Here is a 23006-nt window from a genome sequence, read left to right as displayed (position 1 = left end):
GATGAATGTTCAATCCTTGCTGGATATTTCCGGAGGAACTCTTTTTCCATAAAATAGGAAGTGCTTATGAAATTATGCTCTTTGAAATGCAATGATCAATTTAATCTTACAGATTTTTACTTATGGCTTTGTTGAAGAAACATGCCTATACTCTTGACTAAGTAGAACAAAAGAAACTTGTTTTTGAAAAAGTACTGGAACTTGTATTTTGTAATTTTGGGTTGTGTTTGTGGTGGACATTTTTGGGGGTGAGTGCAGTGAGAAAGTAGGAGAACTATCCATCCCCGTTACGACCAGACACTTTCTCTGTGTCCCCTTTCAGAGTCTGCCCACCACTTGAATCTGTTTATTTAATTCAGTAGCAAGGATAAGGTCTCAAATGAGTCAGTAAATATTAAAGAACTTCTGCTTTCCTATCATGAACTCTAAACTTCCCCCAATTAACCTCAGTCTCCTTGCTGATTGCAGGATCTTTTCCAGAGATACCCTCGCTATTTCTTCTTAGCTTTATTTTGTCCGGGTGGATGTGGACGAACAAGAGAGAGATTGAAGGTAATCCATAATGCCTAATATTAGTACCCCATTACCAACCTGATTTTCTGTTAATTTCAGTCTAGAGATTTGACCCAAAGGTACTTATACACTTATTCTGGAACTCTGCTGTCCAACTGCAACAGCCGGATGAATCCTTGACATGTGGCCAGTACAACTGAACAACAATTTTAACTGTATTTAATTTTAATAAAAATAAAATAACTATTTTATTTTAATCAAAATAAAAAAACTGATACTCAATGCAGCTATTAGATAACTTCTAAGTATGTTTGTAAAACTTGGGTTAAGTTTTTCAACTGTAAATTTTTTGAAATATAAACACAGATCAAGTTTTTCCAAAAAATAGTGTCTGAATTGAGATGTGCTGTAAGTGTAAAAATATACACAGGATTTCAAGTTTTAGTATGAACAAAAATGTAAAATATCTCATTGATCACTTTTATCTTGATTATAAATTGAAATTATAATATTTTTCATAACTGGGTTAAGGAAAACCTATTATTAAAATTAATTTTACCTGTTTTTAAAATTTTTTCAACTTTATTGAAGAATGACAAATATAAATTTTATAGATTCAAGGTGTACACTGTGATGATTTGGTATACATAAACATTGTGAAATTATTAACACAATCTAACATATCCATCACTGCATGTAGTTGCCACTGTGAGTGTGTAATGTGTGTGTGTGTGTGTGTGTTTGTGTGTGGTGAGGACACAAGATATACTCTCTTCCTGAAGTTTAAATAAACAATACAATATTATTAAATATAGTCACCGTGCTGTATGTTAAATCTTCTAAACTTTTTCACATTATGACTGGAAGTTTGTATGTTTTTGCCAGTATTTCCCCATTTCCCCTACCCTCCAGCCCCTGGGAACCTCTCTGCTTCTGTGAGTTCAACTTTTTTTTAGATTCCATGTATAAGTGAGATCATACAGTATTTGTCTTTCTGTGTCTGACTTATTTCACTTAACATAATGTTTTCCAGATTCGTCCATGTTGTTGCAAATGGCAGAATTTCCTTCATTTTTATAGCTGAATAATATTCCATCGTGGGGGTATCTCACAGTTTTTTGTGCTTTCATCCATAGATGGACACTTAGGTTGTTTCCATTTCTTGGCTATTGTGTATAAAGTTGCAGTGAACATGGGGACGCAGATATCTCCTTGAGATACTGATTTTTATTTCCTTTGGTTATATACCAAGAAGTGGGATTGCTGAGTTGTATGGTAGTTCTATTTTTAATTTGTTGAAGAAACTCCATACTATTTTCCGTAATGGCTATAACAGTTTACTTTCCACCAACAGTGTATAAAGATTCCCTTTTCTCCATATTCTCACCAACACTTGTTATTTAATTTTTACAATAGACATCCTAACAGGTATGAAGTGATATCATATTGTGGTTTTGATTTGCATTTCCCTGATTATTAGTGATGTTGAGCATCTTTTCATGTAACTATGGCCATTTGTATGTCTGCTTTGGAGAATCGTCTATTTGGGTCCTTTGCCCATTTTTTAATCAGGTTATTTATTTTTTGTTATTGGGTTGTATGAGTTCCTTTTATTCTTTGGATATTAACCCTTTATCAGATACATGGTTCACAAATATTTCTCCCATTCTGTAGGATGCTTTCATTTAGTTGATTGTTTCCTTTGCTGTGCAGAGCTTTTTAGTTTGATGTAGTCCCATTTACTTTTGCTTTTGTTGCCTGTGCTTTTGTTGTCTTATCCAAAAAACTCATTGCCAGGACCAATCTCAAGGAGGTTTTTCCCTATGTTTTCATCTGGGAGTTTTACAGGTTCAGGTCTTACATTTATGTCTTTAATTTATTTCAAGTTACTTTTTGTATATAGTATATGATAAGGGTCCAATTTCATTCTTTTATGTAGATACCCAGTTTATTATGGAAGAGCCTATCCTTTCCCCATTGCATATTCTTGGCACCCTTATCAAAGATTAGTTGACTATATATGAATAGATTTTCTGGGCTCTCCATTCTGTTCCATTGGTCTATGTTTGTACTTTTATGCCAATACCGTGCTATTTTGATTACTGTAGTTTTGTAATACAGTTTGAAATCAAGAAGTATGATTCCTCCAACTTCATCCTTATTTCTCAATATTGCTTTAGCTATCTGTGGTTTTCTATTTTTTTAAATGTGGCTAATAGAAAATTTAAATTTATACATATGCCTTGCATTATATTTCTATTGGACAATGCTGTTCTAGACTACCTGACCACAGCTTATTAAAAGTCTCAGAATGTGAATATAATAGTAACTAAAATATTTCTATTTCGTTGCTTTTCATTTAACAAAAGGGAAATGAAAAATCTCTATTCCCCTTTTGGCTCCAAATGCAATTTAGTTAAGAAAAAAATAGCCCAGTGAACGTGTTATAACCTATGTTACACAACAGCAACTGCACTTAATGTATCATGCTGTTTCCAATCTTTATTTTTGCCTTTGCACATGCTGTTTCCTCTTCCTGCAATGCCCTGCTTCCTCCCTGTCTTATCCTTATTACATACTCTTAATCTCATCAAAACCCACTCTTCCCTGACAACCTTAGAAGAGATCAAGTTTTCCTTTCTCATAAGAGTTTTATACTTATGCATATTTTATTTGGATATCATACAGTACCATTTACCTTTCTATCTCCAGCACCTAGCACATTACTTGGCACCTACACTGGCAAAAGTATATTTGCTGAGTTGAACTGAACCCTAAACAAGATAACCCTCACTCTGTTTTGTCCTCTGTGGTATTCCACCAAACTGCTTGCAATTTTTATCATCCATCAGGTAAATTACAATGGTTTGTGAAATGACATTGCAAGCTTTTCAACAGCAAATTTCATATTTCTAAGAAAATGTACACTGAATGGAAAACCGGTTCCTATAGAAATTGTTGCAACCAATTTCCCATATAGCTGGGAAAGATAGGATATGGTAGAACACTACCTATTTAAAAATGGTAATCGTTATAACAAGAAGTAGAGATTACAGATTTTAAGTTTCAAGGATCAGTCTAGTATCAAATCTTAAGAAGTCATATGGGTCCTGGCACTCCAATCAGCATAAAAAATATGGTTAAGTTGCCATTTTTGTTTATGGTGGGAGGGAGACCAAACTTTGGTTTCTACTAGATAAACCTATGAAGTAAGATGGGTCAGTAGTGATTAGGAAAATCATTAACAATCTTTTTAAAAAAACATCATGTTAGGGCCGGCCCGTGGCTCACTTGGGAGAGCGTGGTGCTGACAACACCAAGTCAAGGGTTAAGATCCCCTTACCAGTCATCTTTAAAAAAAAAAAAAAATCACTTTTAGTGATTTTTAAACACATTAAAAAAAAAAGTGTGTGTGTGTGTGTGTGTGTGTGTGTGTGTGTACACACACACACATACTTTTGTTCTCTCTCTCCCGTTTGGCAGTCATAGAGGCTTCTTGTTGAGCAACACTTTCCATAGTTTTGTAGGATGACCACCTGTTTCTTTGAGTCCCCTGAAGAATGAATTTCATTTATGCAAAATAGCCTATATTTTAAATTACCCCATCCCGAATGCACCCTGAATATTTAGTGAAAATTGATCCAGCTGTTTTTGTATGATGTATCAACAGAAAAACAGATGCATAAATTTCATTTCATAGTGAAGATTAAACAAGCTATTTTCTCAGTTTGAGAAATTACTGTGACTTTTTGTAACTTCTTCGTTGTGTTTATGTGTGTGCATTCTTGATTTCCTTTTTATAAGAATTTTACAGATTTTTGGACTTGGAAGCTTTTCACTCACTGACCAGTTCCCTTTTCCTTAACTCATTTAACAAATAATTATTGAATACTATTCTGTGCCAAGCACAGAATAAGGCTCCATATATATTAACCTATTTAACTATTATGGCAACTCTATGTGGGAAGTCTACTAGGACTCTTCATGTTTTTTCAGATGGGGAAACTGAGGCAAAAAGATGTTAAGTTTTTTCCCAAGGTTGCATACTTAGTAAGTGGTAGGGCTGGAGTTTAAACACAGTCTGTGTACTGAAACCTCTCACTGTACCATTACTCAAAACAGCTGTGATTGATACCTACAAGGTGGCTAAAAAGTGTGAATGGTTTTCAACTCTCCCTACAATCCACCATCTTTTTTCCAACATTTGTTGGGTTGTAAGCTCCTCCAAGGCAGGGATCTTGTCATTTGTCTTCATTTTATCCTCAGAACTTAGCACAGCATTTACTTCTTATTACCAAATAAATTTAGATTTCACATTGTAGAATGGACAATGATCATATAATTGCTTTAAACAGTAACCTTTGTCAATGAATCTGTAATTGTTTAGCAGCTGGTTGTAAGCTATATGTATAAATATTTTTCTGAAGACAAAAGGCAGTAGGGACACAGAAAAAGTGGAGAAAAAACATTTTTTAAGATCCAGAAATAAAAAGAGGGTATCTCAATTTTTACCTATCTCCCTCCCTCAGACACACAAACACTATCTTTATACTATTTGACACATTATACTGTTTGTTATAGACTGAATGTCTGCATCCCACCCAAATTCAAATGTTGAAACCCTAATTCCCAAGGTGATGGTATTAGGAGGCAGACCTTTGGAAGGTAATTAAGTCATGAAGGTAGAAGCCTCATGAATGAGATTAGTGACCCTATAAAAGAGACTCTAGAGAGTTCCCTTGCTCCTTCTGCCAGGTAAGGACACAGGAAGAAGAGCAGCCATCTGTGAGCTGGGAAGTGGGCCCTTACCAGTATCTGCCAGCACCTTGATCTTAGACTTTCCAGCCATCAGAATTGTGAGAAATAAATGTTTGTTGTTTAAGCCACCCAGTCTATGATATTTTTGTTACAGCAGCCCAAATAGCCTAAGACACTGTTTATATCTGCAAGTCCAAGATATTAAAATCCAGATTTAAATCGTAGATAATAAGAGTTGAATGTGGGGGATTCTGGTGATTAATCATTTTTCAAAATTATGTCAAACTTCATAAAAAGATAAATTAGAAGGTTATTTTATTAATGATGACATTTTTATTTATAATCTGTATCCTTTCATTTCTATTCTCAGGATGTTATTTTTTATCTCCATTTTACAAAAGAGAAAGCAAGTCCAGAGTGATTTTTGGCTTGTCTAAGGTCACTACTTAGTGGTCAAGCTGAGACCACATTGCAAATCTCCCAGCTCCTGCTCTATGTTCTTTCCACTCTATTGTGTTCTACTTCAAAGAGCCATGCTCTGCTGCTTCAAATAGCAGTTTGTTCTATGTTGAATTATCTGATTTCTCAAAAACTTCATGACTTAAGAAATAAAAGACAAAAAGCATATGACAAAATAGACCCATTTTTTCCTTTCCTAATCCCTCCCACTCCCATAATTCCTAGATAGAAGACATAATAACTAGTAAACTTATCAGATGCTAACTAAGTACTAGACACTGTACTAAGTACTGTACTTTGCACTTATTATCTCTTCTAAGGGATTTATAGTTAGGGAAACTGAGGCATATGTTTAGGGCATATCACCATTTTATAAAAAAGGAAACAGAGGCTCAGAAAAGTTGAGGCTTACTCAAGATAACATAGCAAGGAAGTGGTGGAACTAAGATAGATCTCTCTAGGGCCAGCCCATGGTTCACCTGAGAGAGCATGGTGCTAATAACACCATGGCCAAGGGTTAAGATCCCATTACCTGTCATCTTTTAAAATAAATAAATAAAATAAAATAAGATAGATCTCTCTGATTCTAGGCACTATGCTTCAATTAAGCATTGTGAATATATTCTCTCTGAGCAAGACATAATTTTTCTAAATTATTATAGAGCTGAATAAACTTTCAGAAGTCATTGGCAACTTATATAATGTAGAGAGTTAAAAATCTTGATTCTCATTTGATTTTTAGGAGGGGCTCTTTAGCTAAAAATCTTATGGGACAAAAGTCCTTAGCTAGGAGGCAACAGCCTACAGCTAAGGGGGCAAAAAGCCCATCTAATCAATTCTAATTAAGTATATGTTGATTCTCAGTTGATTTTTAGTATAGGGTTTTTAGGTAATGCATGTATGGGACAAAAGTCTACAGCTATGGGGCAAAAGCCCATCTAATCAATTCTAATCACTGTTTAGGGATGGGATTTGTACTTTGATTATTTAACATACTGTTGTTAAAAGATGTTGAAAGAATTGCTGTAGGGAAAACTGTGAAAAAATGTTTGCTAAGGGCAAGCTGTTTGTTGATGGAAATTTTAGAGACATTTATACTTAGATATAATCATAAGAATGTTAACTTTTGATTAAATCATTTAAGGAGATGTTATATTTTAGATTAGATAATGATCACGGTTTGTTCAACTTAGCTATTCACAAATTGTACTTTGGAATGTCACATTGTTAGTTTAAATGATGTCACTAATTTTTATTGTTTAAACTATACTTAGCCATAAATAACTTTCCTCACATTGCCCATGTCTTTTTTGAAATGATTTAGTCAATTGATTTTTCTTGTGAAACTTCCTTCTTTTTACAATAAAAACAGAAGCTAACTTTGAACTGGGGCTGTACCCCGTTTCTCCTTCTAACAGAGGAGTTACTGGGGTGCAGTCCCTTCGAGCTTCTCATTGCATTCATGTTGGTTTGAGTAATCTCTTTTGCAGCTCCATTACACAGTAAGAGGTGTAACAGTATAACTGTTGATAATCCAAATAATTTGATATTATGTCAATAACTCATATAATATCAGCTACAGGTCATATAAAACAGTCTTCTCAGGGTTTTTAACTCTGTCTCCTTTCATATCATTCTGCCTACCTTTTTATATTTTTTGGTTCTTTCTTATACTACCCCCTAACTCTATTATGTTATCACTACCTCTCCTTTTTAATATCTCTTCTTTTCTTCTACACTGCATTCTTACTACTCTCTCTCCCACTTTACTTTCTAATCTCTTCTTATTTTTCTCCATTAATAAAAACTGTAGCTGAAGTATTGTTGGAGTGAGCAGGACTGAAGCCATGTTGGGATCTAAAACTTCATGGGCTCTAAAACATTTTTAAAAGACACAGTTTTTTTTTTTTCTTAGCATGCATTTATCTGAGTTGACTCTTCTCCCATGGTTATTTGATATTTTGAACCTTGGTTACAGGACAAGATGACATTATTTACATAAATGTAAAGTTGTTTTCCAGTCAGCCTGGAGTTGCAAATTGTTACTAGACACATACTATCCAGACCCTGAGAAACCAAAGCAGATATCAATAAAGCTATGCTGACTCCACTTTGAAGTAAATAAAAATCTGCAGGACCCTGAGATAACAGCAAAGATGAGAACAGAAACCAGATGGAACCTTGGAGACACCTTGCACCTAACTCTTTGTATGGAGCCCCAAGAGCTCATGTCCCCCTCCTTCCTGCTTTTCATTTCTTATGTTCCATTCTCTCAGCCCCCTCATTAAAAACCCTCAGTAAATCTGAACCCTTGAGATGGCTTTAGTCTGGCCATTCTCCTTCAGGTTTACTGAACAGATACGTTAACCTAACATCTCTCCTCAGGTCACCAGTATTCCTGAATAAAAGCTGACATCCATTTTTACCAACATTTAACTTTGGGGGTTGTTTATTTTTATTTGGGGGCAGGCAGCCAGACTTGGGTTAGGTAACAGATTTTGGGGAGCCTCAGCCAGGAGCCGAGTGCCCCCAGTAACAGTATGTTTCTACTACTTCATCCAATAATTTAATAATAATGTAGTAATATTCTGGTTCCTGGTCTTAAGTTTAAAAGTGGATGAGTAGATCAGATAACATTTTTCTAAACACAAAAATTTCAAAGTCCCAAGTAACTTCTTTACTCATTTACTCATTTTTTGGCCCTTGATTGCCATTATTCTACTATATTTTGTCCTAAAAGGAAACAAAAAAGATTCTCCTTTGTACATTAGTATTAGATGCTAAATTTCAACGTATCATACATCAAAGCTATTTTTATATATACAAGTAAAAGGTTGATTTTTTTAATAACAAAAAATTAATTTTGTTTTACTTGCTGAGATTTTCCTCTTTATTTTTCTACTTTTGGGGAATGTTTTTCAAGTTGATTAAAGTGTAGCAAAATGTGTCTCATGTCATCTGTGTCTTAGTGCTGGAAAACATCCTAATACAGCCTGTGTGTTGATAGTACTCACTCTCCCTCCTTGGAGAATGAGAAGGGCTTTATTTTAATAGAATTTGGAAATGGTGTCACAATCCAAGGTTTCATTACTATAGCAACAGTGAATAATGGGAAGACTAAATGTCAAACACATTCAGTGTTGCCATAGTGACAATCAGTTACTTTACCAATATGTTTACTATTCCTTTCTGGTCAGTTTTTCTAATATGCTCAGCTATATGAATTCTTGAAAAGGGGAGAAAAAGTTCAGAATCATTTAAGTAAAAAAGAAGCCCTTCAAGAGATGAAAGCAATTTATTTCATTGTCCATTATTTAATAAGAAATTCAGAGTCCACATAAAGGCTGTAAGGGAAATAGAAATTCTCATTTCTGTCCCAATGAGTATTCTTCCTATTTGCAGTCAGAGAAATTGAAGCATGGAGTTTGAGGCATGTCCGTATTGTCATATCATGTGATTTCAAACCATTCTCTCTGAGCTTCTGAAAATAGAGAATTTTGCCATATTGAAATGGAAATTTTGTTTTCTTTTTTAAGCAATAGCATTGAAGGTACATCCATTCCAGACAACCATGCTGGCCCTAGACAAAATCATTAAAGAAGGCAATAGTTTATTCTGGTCTTTCTGATTGTCCTCCTTTTCCTTTCAGCAGCCTTCTTTCCTCGCTGACAAACATTCTCATTAGGGTAACTCATCAAGCCCTGCCTGCCACACAACTTACTAGTGACCTTGTTTTGTACCTGTCTCTTCCTCTTACCATAATTATTTCCACTAGATTAAACCTAGGGAGGATGGGGGGAAGGGGACCATACTCACTTTCATCATTGAAAATGTAATTACTATCACAATGCCTGGTGCATCATAGGACATAATAAATATTAGCTGAATGAACGACCTTCCATCAGACGATATCTTTTTTTTTATCCTTTGTTTTGAAACACCAAATTTAAGAGATAATGTATAAATAGGAGCAACGGCCTAATGGCTTACTTTTTTTCAAAGTACAGTCTACTTTAGAAATGACTGGTATTTTCAGGTTCATTTGGGAGGTGGTTGTTCGAAAAGCAAGGTGCATTTATTCTACAGAAGCAATACACTAAATGGTAAGTAAATTTCTGGGTTGACTAGCAAAAATATATGTTATACAAACTGTGCCTGGCTATGAAAATAATAGAACCACTTCCATAATTTCCAATTCCTTTCATAAAATTATTTCAATTGTTAAGAATTCCATTTCCAATTCAGAATTTCAGGAGCCTATCTCTGCCAGCTAATAATGGTACTTCTGGAAACAGAAAACGTTCTTAAGTACCAGTAATCTGTTGGCTAACCACACTTCTGTGGAACAGGATAACATCCCTTCAAAGATGTCCACTTCCCAATTCCCAAAACATGCAAATATGTTACCTTCTATAACCAAATGGATTTTGCACATGTGATTAAGGATACTGAGATGGGAAAATTAGCTTGGATTATTTTGGTGGGCCCAATTTAATTACAAAGTTTCTTATAAGTAAAAGAAGGAAGAGAAAAGTGAGTGTCAGAGTGATGGCAGCATGAAAACATTCCACCAGTCATTGCTGGCTTTGAAAAGGCAGTAAGGGGAGCATGAACCAAGGAATGGGTGCAGTTTCTAGAAGGTGGAAAGGGCAAAAGATTCATTTTAACCCAGTGACTTCAATCTTGGAATTCTGACCTCCAGAACTGTAAGATAATAAATGTTTGTTGTTTTAAGCTATTAAGTTTGTGTTCCCTTATTACAACAGCAGTGGGAAACTAATACAACTTCCACATCTCCATAAGGGACAGGAGCTTTTAAGTGTTTTTGGTTTGGCCCACTTATCTTTGAGCAAAAACCTTCAGCTTACCCACTACGGCTCTCCTTACCTTCTACTGAGCAAAAGAACTACAATCATATTGGAAAGGAACAAAATAATAATAATGAGAAATAGCAATCATTAAAAGACCAAAGAGACAGCAAAAGTGAAAATTTGTAAAATATATTAATGAGTTGACAGCAATCAAACACCACAACCAGGATAACCAACACAGATGATTCAATAATAACAATTATCCCCCCAGAAAATTTTGGGGATTCCAATGATCTGCAAACGCATGTACACAGAGAAACTTTTCAGCACTGCCAAACATTTTGTGAAGTCAGATTCTCAGTGAACTCATAATGTGCTAGTTTTAGTTCTGAAGCATCAAATTTTATTAACCTGTGATAACTCATTTGATAGGTTACTTGGAATTAGCCTTTATTCATGTAAAAAATTAACGTCTTTGAAATAGACCCATAAGAACCCCCAAACAGCCCTTGGTTTTGGAACATCTCTAAGACAAACAGTAGGAGACCAAACTTTGAGAAACAGTGCATAATCATTGTTCCTGCAAGTCTCTTACGATGAATTAGAGATGAAATGCCCATTTTGCTCATAAGATGAAGAACTATGAAGAGAGGTGGAAAAAAGAATTTAAAATTTTGATTCTTGAGAAATGATCCCAATTATTATTATGTAGATCATTATGAACTGATTCTTCTTCTTGGGACACTGTGGTTTGAACTTTTATTTTTTATTTCGTCTATAAATGTTACAAAATATGTCTCCAGAAGATAAGAAATACTATGCTGTTATCACACCTTACGCGATTAACAATTGTTACAATCTGATTGAGGTATTAGAGTTACTCTGCCAGAGAAATATAATGTGGTTATGATGTGTGATTTACATGCTGTTCTTTCCAAAAGCTCCATAGAAAACTGACAACAGATGTTCCAAAGATTAAGATAGGAACAACTGACTCACAGAAATAGAAGGGACTCTATAGGTGATTTAGCTCAAAGTACTGAACATTTGAATCCCATCTCTCCAGCACCACTAAGAATTTTCTAGCTAAATTTTCCCAATTCCTTTAATTTTTATAACAGGATTTCAAGCCTCTTCACACTTTACAGTCCTTTAGAATACTTCTAGTGTTCTATCTCTTTTAAAATGTGGTATGCAGCTGGCCAGTTGGCTCATTTGGTTAGAGGGCAGTGTTGAGTTCGGATCCTCTTACCAGCCAGCCATTAAATAAATAAATAAATTGTGATATGCAGTATTCTAGATATGAAGCAAAATTCTAAATGGAGTCTCCCCATGGAAGAATAATCAAACCATCATTTTTCTTAATCTAGATATTATACTTCTATTAATTATTACTATTTTAACTATTTTGATTGCCATATTTATTCATTCAACAAAAATTTAGTGAAGCTTTACTACGTGAACAGACAAAAATCCCTGCTCTCATGGAGTTTACACTGTATGACCCATATCATTGACTTTTAAATGTATAAGTCCTAAATTTACTTTCAACTTATTTTGAAAGCTACTTCTAAACCAGGTTCCTGCCAGCTTCGTGCCCCCTATAAGCCATTGCTTGTCAGCATGGTGTCTGCTTCTGCTCTGTTCTGAAAGCATTTTTAAAGATTTTGTAGCTTACCATATATTAGAGTAGCCATTCTTTTACAATAAACGGGTCTTTAAATGGAAATATTTTTATGGATGTTTTACACTTGCTGTCATTTGTCTTAGTGTATTTTGTGCTCCCATAACAGAATACCAGAGACTGGGTAATTTATAAAGAACAGACTTATTTCTTACTGTTCTTCAGGCTAGGAAATGCAAGGTCAAGGGGCCAGGATCTGGCAAGAGCCTTCTTGCTGCATCATCCCGTGCAGAAGACAGAAGGGCAAAGAGCACACACACAAAAGTGAGCAAGAGAAGAAAAGGCAGCTGACCTTCCCCTTTTATCAGGAACCCACTCCCATGATAACAGCATTAATCCACTCATGAGTGCAGAGACCTCATGACCTAATCACCTCTTAAAGATCTCACCTCTCAACACTGTTGCATTTGGGATTGTTTCCAACACATGAACTTTGGAGGACAGATTCAAATCATAGCATCATTTAACTACAAATTATTTACTACTTCCTTTCTTTTCCGAAACCATAACAATAAATGAAATGAGGAGGACTACAGTGAGTTATCTTTAAAAACAAACAACAATAACAAAAACCTAAACTAGACTAAAAGACACAACTTCAACACTTTGAGAATGATGAAAGAAGAGGCAGTTATGCACACACGAAGGAACCCAAGCACTGCTTTCTAGTTAATTGCCAAGACGACAGCAGTGCTCTACTGAGGACAATTATGAGGAAGCACGTTGCTCGGCATTCTCTATGTTGGCCATTTGGTTACACTTGTTTCCACTCATGCATTTGAACTTTGGACATTATTTTAAATTATGCCATAAAGAAAGCCGAGCATGTTTTTTGTTTTATGTGGAGAACAAAATGGTTTTGCAGAATCACTGACTAAAGTAATAACTGTTATTCCAAGGCACTTTTCAAAAGCATGAGGCACTACTTACACTGGAAAGCAAGGATACCTAAAGTCATTTGATTCAATGTAAACTAATCCATCAGGGATTTCTCACAGCTAGAAAAAGAAAGGGCCCGTTCAGCATTCTAACATGACTGACTGCACGTCTCCCTCACCCTAAATCTAATCAGTCCTTTTGATGTTCTTTCTTCAGTATTTTTTAAAACCGTTCTATAACATCTCCTCTGTGTTCAGTTTCTCAACATCTTTGGCCTATAAAAAGGAGTGAACTCCCAGATGATCTCCCTGCTATAATCTATTCTGTTTACTGTTGTCAAGATCCTCTTCCTGAAACATAGATCCTATCTTGTCACCCTCTTCCTCAAGAACCTCTTATTCTGCTTCCTGTTGCTCTTTTCCACACCAACATCTCATTGACAACTTCTGAGTCTTTACAAGGTAATTTCCATTTTGTTTTCTTGCTGCCAGCTAGGTTCTTTATCCTCTGCCTATAACATTTATCTGGGATTTTATCCATGTGGGCATTTTTGTCTCTTTGTATTGTTTGCTTAGGGGAGAAGGGAGGAGAGGAATGGGGGAGTCTATGTGTTTTCAGGCTGTAATACATTCCAATAAATGGGTGGGTTCCTATTGGGCAGGAAGATGTGTTGTAGTATCTTAGACAAGCACTGAAAGTTAGTGAGAAGACTAAACAGGACTGTGGAGACTGCTTGACAAGCAAAAAGGCTCAGAGACATCACAGGAGGAGGTGTTTATGTGGGAAATGGGGAAGGAAGAGCAGGCAGAGTTGGAGATCTGGTGTGTGGTAAGCTTGACCTAGTTATATGAATATGCATCAGGATCACAACACAAGGAGTTATAGTAGAGGCTGTGTAAAAGGTAGGTGCTGACCATTTCTCTAAGCATAATTAAATCAGCTTGGTTAGGAAAAGCAGTATTAGATAATCCCTAATCATGGCTGAATTAGAAATTTCATCAGATATATTCTAGCTATTAATATAAAAGTTTAAAATCATATGCACTTTTTTGTTGTTGTTCCTATCAAGAAGTTTGGTGTAGTTGGAGACATCACTGGATATATATTAATAGAGATATGAGTTTGTGAAAGATTAAATTTTGCTAAGATAGCTGCAACAGTATCTCCCATCCCTCAACACCATTCTGCAATGTGACCTTGCCACTTCCCCATTAAGAGAGGGAACTGATTTCTCCTCCTTGAATCTTAACAGGTCCTGTGACAACAACAATAAAAACACAACAAGAACAATAACAAACCAGCAGAAATGATGCTATGCCAATTACAGAGATATCCCTTAACTAGCTTGGCAGCTTCCATTTCTGTATCTTACAAGGCAGCCACCATGTCAGAAGTTTGACCAAGCAGTGGAGTGGGCCTGGAGAAGACAAGAAATGGAGAGGAAAAGATGCCAAGAAGCACTGTGGCGGTAGACAGCCAAGTGAAGAAATCATCTTGGAAGTTGAATTCTCATCATCTCCCCAGCTGATGCTTCCTGGATCAGAAACAAACCACATAGTCAAGCCCTTTTGGAATTCCTGACACACAAAATGGGGAGGGAAGGAAGGTAAAATGGTGGTTCTTTACCACTAAATTTTCAGGTGTTTTGTTATACAGCAATAGATAACTGATATATGGTTATTGTTCCATTTCTGTCATTTAATAATCCAGTTACTGAAGAAGTTTTTCATCTACCTCCATGAAATGCAGACACTGATCCTTGCCTATCTACCTCATGTACGTGCTGTGATATTCGAAGAAGATAAATACGTAAAAGTCTAGTGGAGGCAAGATATTATTCCTGCTCCTTTGAAAAATGTCTATGTCTATAATATTGATTTGTGTGTGCCCATTATGTATGGTTTCATTGCTCCGTGTTTGTTCTTTCCAATTATAAGCATGGATATTTGAGATTAGGTCACTGTATTTCCTCTGCAGACTTTGAGGTAGATTTAAATTTAGGTAGAATGTCTCTTATTAAACATAGAAATTGCCCTATTATATTATTCTAATAATAATCTCTTAAGCAATTATTACCATTTTTCCTCCCAAATATATTTTACATTTCAGTCCAGTCCAATATGATTGGAAAGCATCTCTACACTCTTAAATTATCAGAATGATTTTCCAATCATTTGAATAAATCACAGAGCCTTAAAGGAATTCTATGGTTCATTGTTTCTTGACTAACGTAATTTGAAAGAGAAAATAAATATCTATGCTCTTCTCTAAATAATAGAAAAGCAAAGGAGAAATCAAAAAAAGCAGTAAAATTGTATTGGCTGTTTGTTTTTATTTCTATAGAGCAAGAATATTTTAATTTACAGTCAGATGAGAGACTATTAATCTGCAGAATTGGTCAATAATGTAATTCAATCACTCTCAAACTTTGAGGCATTCTAGTTAATGAAGGAAGGGCTCACTTTTCAGTAGTAATTCCCACAGATAATAACCTTATAATGCTGAAGAAAGGCTAAATGCATATTTCTTCTAGTGATAAAATAGAAAACATTGACCAAATAAAGTTTCAAAATTGTACTGCTTCCAACTGTGGTTTCTTGGAATTAAGAGTTCTAGTTGATTTAATAAACCTGGTTAATAAAAATTTTCATAGAGAGGTGGTGTGGTTTTAAGAAAATAGTTCTAGGTTCTATTCTGAACTCATTTTCTTACTAGTTGTGTGTCCTTAGGCAAAGTGTGCATCAATCTAGGCCTTGGTTTACTCATCTATTAACTCATATAATGGAGATTATTAAGGCCATAGTCATGCATCACTCAATGACAGGAATACATTCTAGGAAATGCATCATTAGACAGTTTTGTTGTTGTGCAATCATAGATTGTACTTACACAAAAATAGACGGTACAGCCTATTATATACCTAGGCTATATGGTATAGCTTATTATTCCTGGGCTACAAACCTGAACAGCATGTTACTGTACTAAATACTGTAAGCAACTGTAAAACAATGGTAAATATTTTTGTATCTAAACATATCTAAACACAGAAAAGGTACAATAAACTTACAGTACAAAAGATAAAAAATGTACACCGGTATAGGGCACTTATCATGAATGGGGTTTCAGGAATGGAAGTTGCTCCGGTTAGTCAGTGAGTGAGTGGTTAGTGAGTGTAAAAGCCTAGGACATTACTGTGCACTACTGTAGATCTTACAAATACTGTATGCTTAGGCTACACTAAATTTATTTTAAAAATTAAGTAATTGTGCTGTGACGTTACAACAGTTACAACGTCATGAGGGGATAGGAATTTTTCAGCTCCATTATCATTTTATGGGACCATCATCATACATGTGGTTCATTGTTGACCGACATGTCGTTATGCAGCACATGATAAGGGTTATGATGGTTATATAAAAAATGTATATAAGTACCTATCATTATGCTTTATGTCTCAGAGCTTTAATTGGAATTTGTTGCTTCAAAATCTATCTCAGAGGCAGGACTAGCCACTTTGCTGCCCGTATCACTAACATCAACCTTGTCACTTCTATAACTACTGCTATCAGCCTTACTTCCACTACTTGTTATTTTGCACCTGCTGAGTCAGAGCCAGACCCACTATTCACGAGAGGCTTCTGAAAGGATAACCTCATACTTTAGATTTTCTTGTGGTCTCCTTTTTCTTGATAAGCTTTCCTTGAGCTTGGTTAGTGGAAACATGAATCCTGCCCCCAATCATCCCCCCACCTGCTGACTGTCAGAGTGCCATTAGAGATTCCAGTCCCAGGGGTTAGGTTAGCCATCACTGCTTCCTCTACCCCACCCAACAAATGCAGAGCACACTTTGAGACTCTTAATTCTAGTGTCTCTTGTTTGACAGTTCCAAAATCTGTAGATGCATGTGACCAGAATAGCTTATGACCTACCCCTCCTCATGCTGAGCTTTCTAGTAGGTGTAACCTCTCTCCTTTGGAACATTGCATTTTGAGATTCAGATTGCTCGTAGATGATTTTTCCATGTGACAGTCGCTCTTATTGCACCTGATGATCTCTGTGAAGTCATCTACTGCATCAAATCAGAGGTCGGATCTGTGGCTAGGCTTGCCTGGAGAGTATTATACGACTAGGCAGACTCAGCCTAGGTATAAAATGTTTTTTCTTTGATTTGCATTTCAAACATGATTAAAGGAACAAGGACAAAAAAGAGAAAGAAAGAAGAGTGCCCCAAATTTTACTGTATTTAAAAAAACATTTCAGCAAGTAGGCCATACATATTTTCATCTTTAAAAAATAAAATCAATACAATAATCAAACAAAAATCCATTAAGCTATGAAAGAGCAGAGCTACAAATCTACGTTGTTTTTAATGAATTCATTTAATTGTCAAAGTATAAAATGTTCAGAGGAAAAGCTAAGAGAGTCCTTAGTTTTAAGTAGATTTAACCTTGCAAATACCATTTGTATATTCAGCCTCCACTACTAAAAAAAGGATTGTCAAAAATGCAGTATATTTTACCAAAAGATACAAAAACAAAAAATTAAATACTGTTTTTGAAAATGCTGAAATATTATTACCAAACATTCACTGAGCATCCACAGGATGGACTGTACTCTATTATGTACTTTGGGACCACTGTAATTTTGTTAGAGTAGTTCTTGCCCTTGGAAAGCTTAGAGTGAAATAAAGAAAGAAGCAGGCAAACATTAGATACAATATCTACTGATTTATTTAACACTAAGTATAAAATTTGTTAGATCATTGAGAAAGCTACTATTTAAAAATGGTTATTTCATATTGCTCTTTATATCTTTAAATATGCATCCCGAGTTTAAGAGCCATAGATTTATATTTGAAAACAAATACATAACTTAAAATGTCAAAGAAAGAGAATCAAAAGTAAAAAACTCACCCTTACATGATGCTACTATGGACCTGCTATTATCTAGAGGATTCTGTGTATGTTAACACACTGAATTCTCACAATGATCTTATAACAAAGACACTACTATTATTCTCATTTTTCAGAGGAAGAAACTGAGTCAATAAGTACTGAACGGCTTAGTGCTAAAGCCTCTGACTTCCTGTACCAGCGTCCTACTGAAGGGAATGAAGACTAAAAGAAGAGTTACTTGTTCAAATATAAATAATTGCAAATTGCAAAATGGATTTTTAAATTTTTCAAATATTCATAAATATAGGAGAACTAAAAGAGTAGGACAGAAAACACCAGTTTAAAGAAGAGTTTTAAAATGAGTGTTGAACATAAAATTTTTGTTATAGGTGTTTTCCCGAGGGAGTACCCACTTTAAGCCATTATGGACTAATATGTCAGCAGGAATTAGTTTATGTAGCAGATTTTTAGAAATGGAATGTAAGTCAAAAAAATAAGATATGGAGAGAAGAGACTAACAGAGGGAGAAGGGCAGTTAACAAAGTCTGCAAAGGCCAATTTTACTTTCTTGGTAATTTGGCCTGGAACTGGCCTTAAAAAAGACAAAATTTACTTCCAGTTTACCAGACAGAAGATAATTTTATCACCTTGAACAGTTAATGTTGGCTATCAAACTGCTTTATAATGTCTGTATTTATCTATTTGTTTGGTTTTGGTGGCTGGTCAGTACAGGGATCTGTACCCTTGACCTTGGTGTTATTAGCATCATACTCTCCCCAGTGGGCTAACCAGCCAGTCCTATAATGTATTTAAACTGCATTTGGCATTGGTCCTCATATTGGTACAAATAAACCTGCAGGTTTCTAAAACCTCATTCAGTTGTTTAACAAATATTTATTAGACATCTATGATGTTCTAGGTACTAGGTGCTTGAGATATATTGGTGAAACAAAATAGACAAACATCCCTGCCTTAACTGAACTTAAAAGCTATCAGAATGAGACATAAACAAGAGACAAAGTATGATTATATAGCATGCTAGAAGGTAAGCAGTGCCAGGGGCTAAACAAAGAAAAAGAAAGGGTTGGCTGGTTGTTCACTTGGTAGAGTGTGGTGCTGATAATGCCAAGGCCAAGGGTTCAGATCCCTGTACCAGCCAGCTTCCAAAAATAAATAAATAAATGAATGAATGAATGAATGAATGAATGAATGAATGAATGAATGAAAAGCAGAGTGTGAATGGTTGGAGGTTCTAGGGGTAAGGGAATGATTGCAGGTGTAAATAGAGTGATCAGGGCAAGCTTCATTGAGAAGGTGACATTTCAGCTGAGCTTTAAACGAGGGGAGGGGAGGGATTTAACCATGCAGATAGCTAGGAGAAGAACATTCCAAGCAAAGGGAACAGCTAGCCCAAAAGCCTTTAGGAGGAACTGCCTGTGCTGAGTAAATGAGAGAGAAAGTGGTAAGACAGAAGGTCAGAGAGTAAAGAAGAAATGAATCCACTTCATGAATTTTGGTTTTCTTAGAGAAATGTGGAGTCATTGGAAGGTTTTGAGTGGAAGAATAACGTGATCCGACCTACATATATCTTAATGGTATCACTGTGGCTGCTGTGTTGAGAACAGACCGTAGGGATGTAAGTGTGAAAGCAGGGAGACTTGTCAAGAGGCTATTATAGTAATCCACATAAGAGATGACAGTCAAGGTGGAGGCAGAGGAAGTGTTGAGTCTGGTTATTTTCCAAAGGAGGAAGCTACATGTATTCCTGATGGATTGTGTCAGCAAGAAAAGTTGAGGATGTCTATAAAACATTTTGCCTGAGGAACTGAAAAGATGGTGTAAGATCTGTGCACCGTGCACAAACTCTACACATTGGGATGGCTCACCTCACAAAGACCATGAGAAAGAGACCAATGCAATCAAGCAAGAGGAGTTTATTTCCAGCATGCTGGGGTCACTCAGCATTCAAGACAAAAGCAACCCCGAGCCTTTAACACAAGATCTTTTTATACAGTTTTTTAGACAGACTTTCACAATAGGATGAGTTGTTTACTGTTTACAGGTTATCAGAGGTGACCTTTGGATTTATTGGTGGGCTTTAGCGAGCTGGTACCCTGATAAGGAACAGTGCACTTCCCAATCGTTTCTCTTCCAGGTGGCTTTTAGATAAGGAACTGGTCAGTCAGTTCCTGGAACCGGGTGGTGTCTTACTCCTTTCCTGGAATTTAATGTGTCTGGGCCTGCCTTATTTAAAATGACATTAGTTATGTTTTCTCGTTTTTAGCAAGCATTAAATACAGAAGCAAATTAAGCATGTTAAAGTTATATTTTTTTCTGCAATGGAAAAGCCATTACTGATTGTATGGGTTGTAAGAGGGTAAATTTTGAGTTTAGCTTTAGAAATCTTAAGTTTTTGATATCTATTAGAGGTTCAACAGGAGATAACATGTAGGAATTTTGATATATGAACTTCAGAAGATGTGTGGATTAGAACTACATATTTGGGAGCCATCAGAAAATAGATGATATCTAAGACCTTGAGACTAAATGAGATCGCCCAGGGAATTATTGTAGATAAAGAAGATAAGAAGTCTAAGAGCTGATCCCTGGGTCATTCTAACATTATGAATTCAGGGAAGAGAAGAAACCTGCACAGGAGCAGACAGGGAGTAAGGCAGAAGGAAAACCAGAAGAGGAGAAGTTCTGGAAGCCACGTGAGGAAAGTATATCAGGTAAGAGGGAATGATAAACTGGGTACAAACTACTAATGGGTTAGGCAGGAGAAGTACCACAAGGCTACTGGTGGTCTTGACAAAAGCATTTTTGGTAAAATTATTGGCAAAAGCCTGAGAGAAGAAAGATAAGAAATGGATACATATAAAGAAATGGGGCAGTTTCTGGAGGATATATGGAGTTAACATGTTCGTGTGCTGATAGGAATGATCCATAAAGATGGGAAAGTGGATTCTGAAGGAGAAAGGAGGAAGAATCGCTAAAGTGAGAGGGAATGTGTTCTACTTGTAAGTGGGGAGTGGATGCAAGAACAGTTCATCTATTGTGAAAAGGGGGAAGGCAGGGTATGTGAATAAAGATGCTCATAGTTGGGTAGTTGCAGTTGGTGGTGGGAATTTGTAGAAGTTCTTATCAGATCTCTTAAATTTTGGTTTTGCTAAGTAAGTATAACAAAACAAGCGAGGGGCAACAGATCTGAGCATGCAAACATGGGAGTGATCATGTTTGACAATGGAATTTAAGCTTAGAAAAAGACGGAGAGAGGATATAGAGGCAGAAGTCTTGAAGAAATATGGATACCAAACAGAGATAGTGCATAGAAGGCAGGATAGAGAAGAGAGAAAAGGGTGAAAAGAGACCAGATTCTGAAGTGTGAGTGCCCCCCAAGCCGAGACACTTACTTCCTGGAATGAACGCACCATTGAACTTGATATCGTGGCAGGGTGTTAAAACGGCACCCAGTGAATCATATCTCTCTGTTTCTGCACCCTTAACAATATGTCCTTGTTATTTGCTATGGAGTCTATTTTCCACCATTTGGAATCTGTGCTGTTTTGTGAATTGCTTTGACCAATAGGATGCAATAGAAGTGGTATCTGGGACTTCCAAGGCCAGCCTTGAGGCCTTGCAGCTCTGCTTTCACTCAGAGGGAAGCCAGCTACCCTGGAAAGAGATCCAGGCTATCCTGCTGGAGAGAGAAGTCCTAGAACATGCTTTCCATCAGGAATTTCTGCTATGATAGAAATACTCTCCATTGTCCAATGATGCAGTAGCCACTAGCCACATGTGGACACCGAACACTTGAAATGTGACTTGTGACTGAGAAACTAAATTTTAAACCTTATTGAATTTTGATTAATGTAATTAAGTTCTACTTTGTTGTATCAATTTCCTCTACCAACGCAGACTTGGGTACTTTTCAGTTTTAAAATTTTATTTCTAATTGTGGAATGAAAGAGTGTGGAGCATTTTAGAGAGTGAGGGGAAGGCGGCTTCTGTTTAAGTTAGACAAAGAAAAAGAGAGAGAGGAGACAGACACCTTTAGTGAAAATTTCCTGTTTGCTGAGCATTGTGCCAAGCATGTCACATGCATTATTTAATTCTCACAGCAACCTTTTGTGAGAGGTACATTATCACAAATTTACTGATAAAGAAACCGGGACACAGAGTGTTTAAGTACCTTGCTTAAGCTTATACAGGTTATGAACCATTCTCTCTGGGGGAACCACGATTCAAAACTAGCCTACCTGACTTCAGAGCTGGGTTCTCAAGCTCTGCCCCAGTGTGTTCCCCAACATGCCCACAAGTAAGAATTATTTGCAGTGCTTATTAAAATATGGGCTCCGAGGATGCAAATCTAGAACTTACTAAATAAAAATTTCCAAGAGTGAGGTCCTGGATTTGGTATTTTTAACTGGTACCTCCCTGATGATTTATTTTTTGAAGCAAGTTTGAGAAACACTGCCTGACACTGCATTCATGATAGACATTCCATTACAAAAATATTGGTTGCAGCTTCAGTATTTCACTTATCAATGAAAGAAATGTAGATGGTTTACTTTAAACTATTGAATAGTTTTTTTTCTAAAAATTCTTAGAAACAAGAGTACATATTAATTTTTGGTTATAAGAGAAATGTGAACCATATTTAAACAGAAGAATACTGTGGGAATATTTTACTCCTTCAGGAATAGATACAGGGTAAATATTATTTGTAAAAGAAATAAAAAATGTACTTGATTTGTTAAAAGGTTGTTTTAAAAGAGCTATAAATAATTTGAATTCCAATTAATGTTTCATAACATAAAAGGGTAGTTAATCTCTAAAAGAAAAAAAAATTAAGGCTAATGGGATTTTTAAATCTGAAAAGCCCACAGGGAAAAGCTTTTCTTGATTAAAAAATTTAAACTCATTTTACAGCACACATTTTGGTCAGGGTTAGGGAAGGATAATTAACTCCCATGGAAGAATCACTAATTACCGCCAGAACAAAAT

This window comes from Cynocephalus volans, chromosome 4 (genome assembly GCF_027409185.1).
Source record: "Cynocephalus volans isolate mCynVol1 chromosome 4, mCynVol1.pri, whole genome shotgun sequence".
Taxonomy (NCBI): domain Eukaryota; kingdom Metazoa; phylum Chordata; class Mammalia; order Dermoptera; family Cynocephalidae; genus Cynocephalus; species Cynocephalus volans.
Note: the sequence above shows the minus strand (reverse complement) of the source record.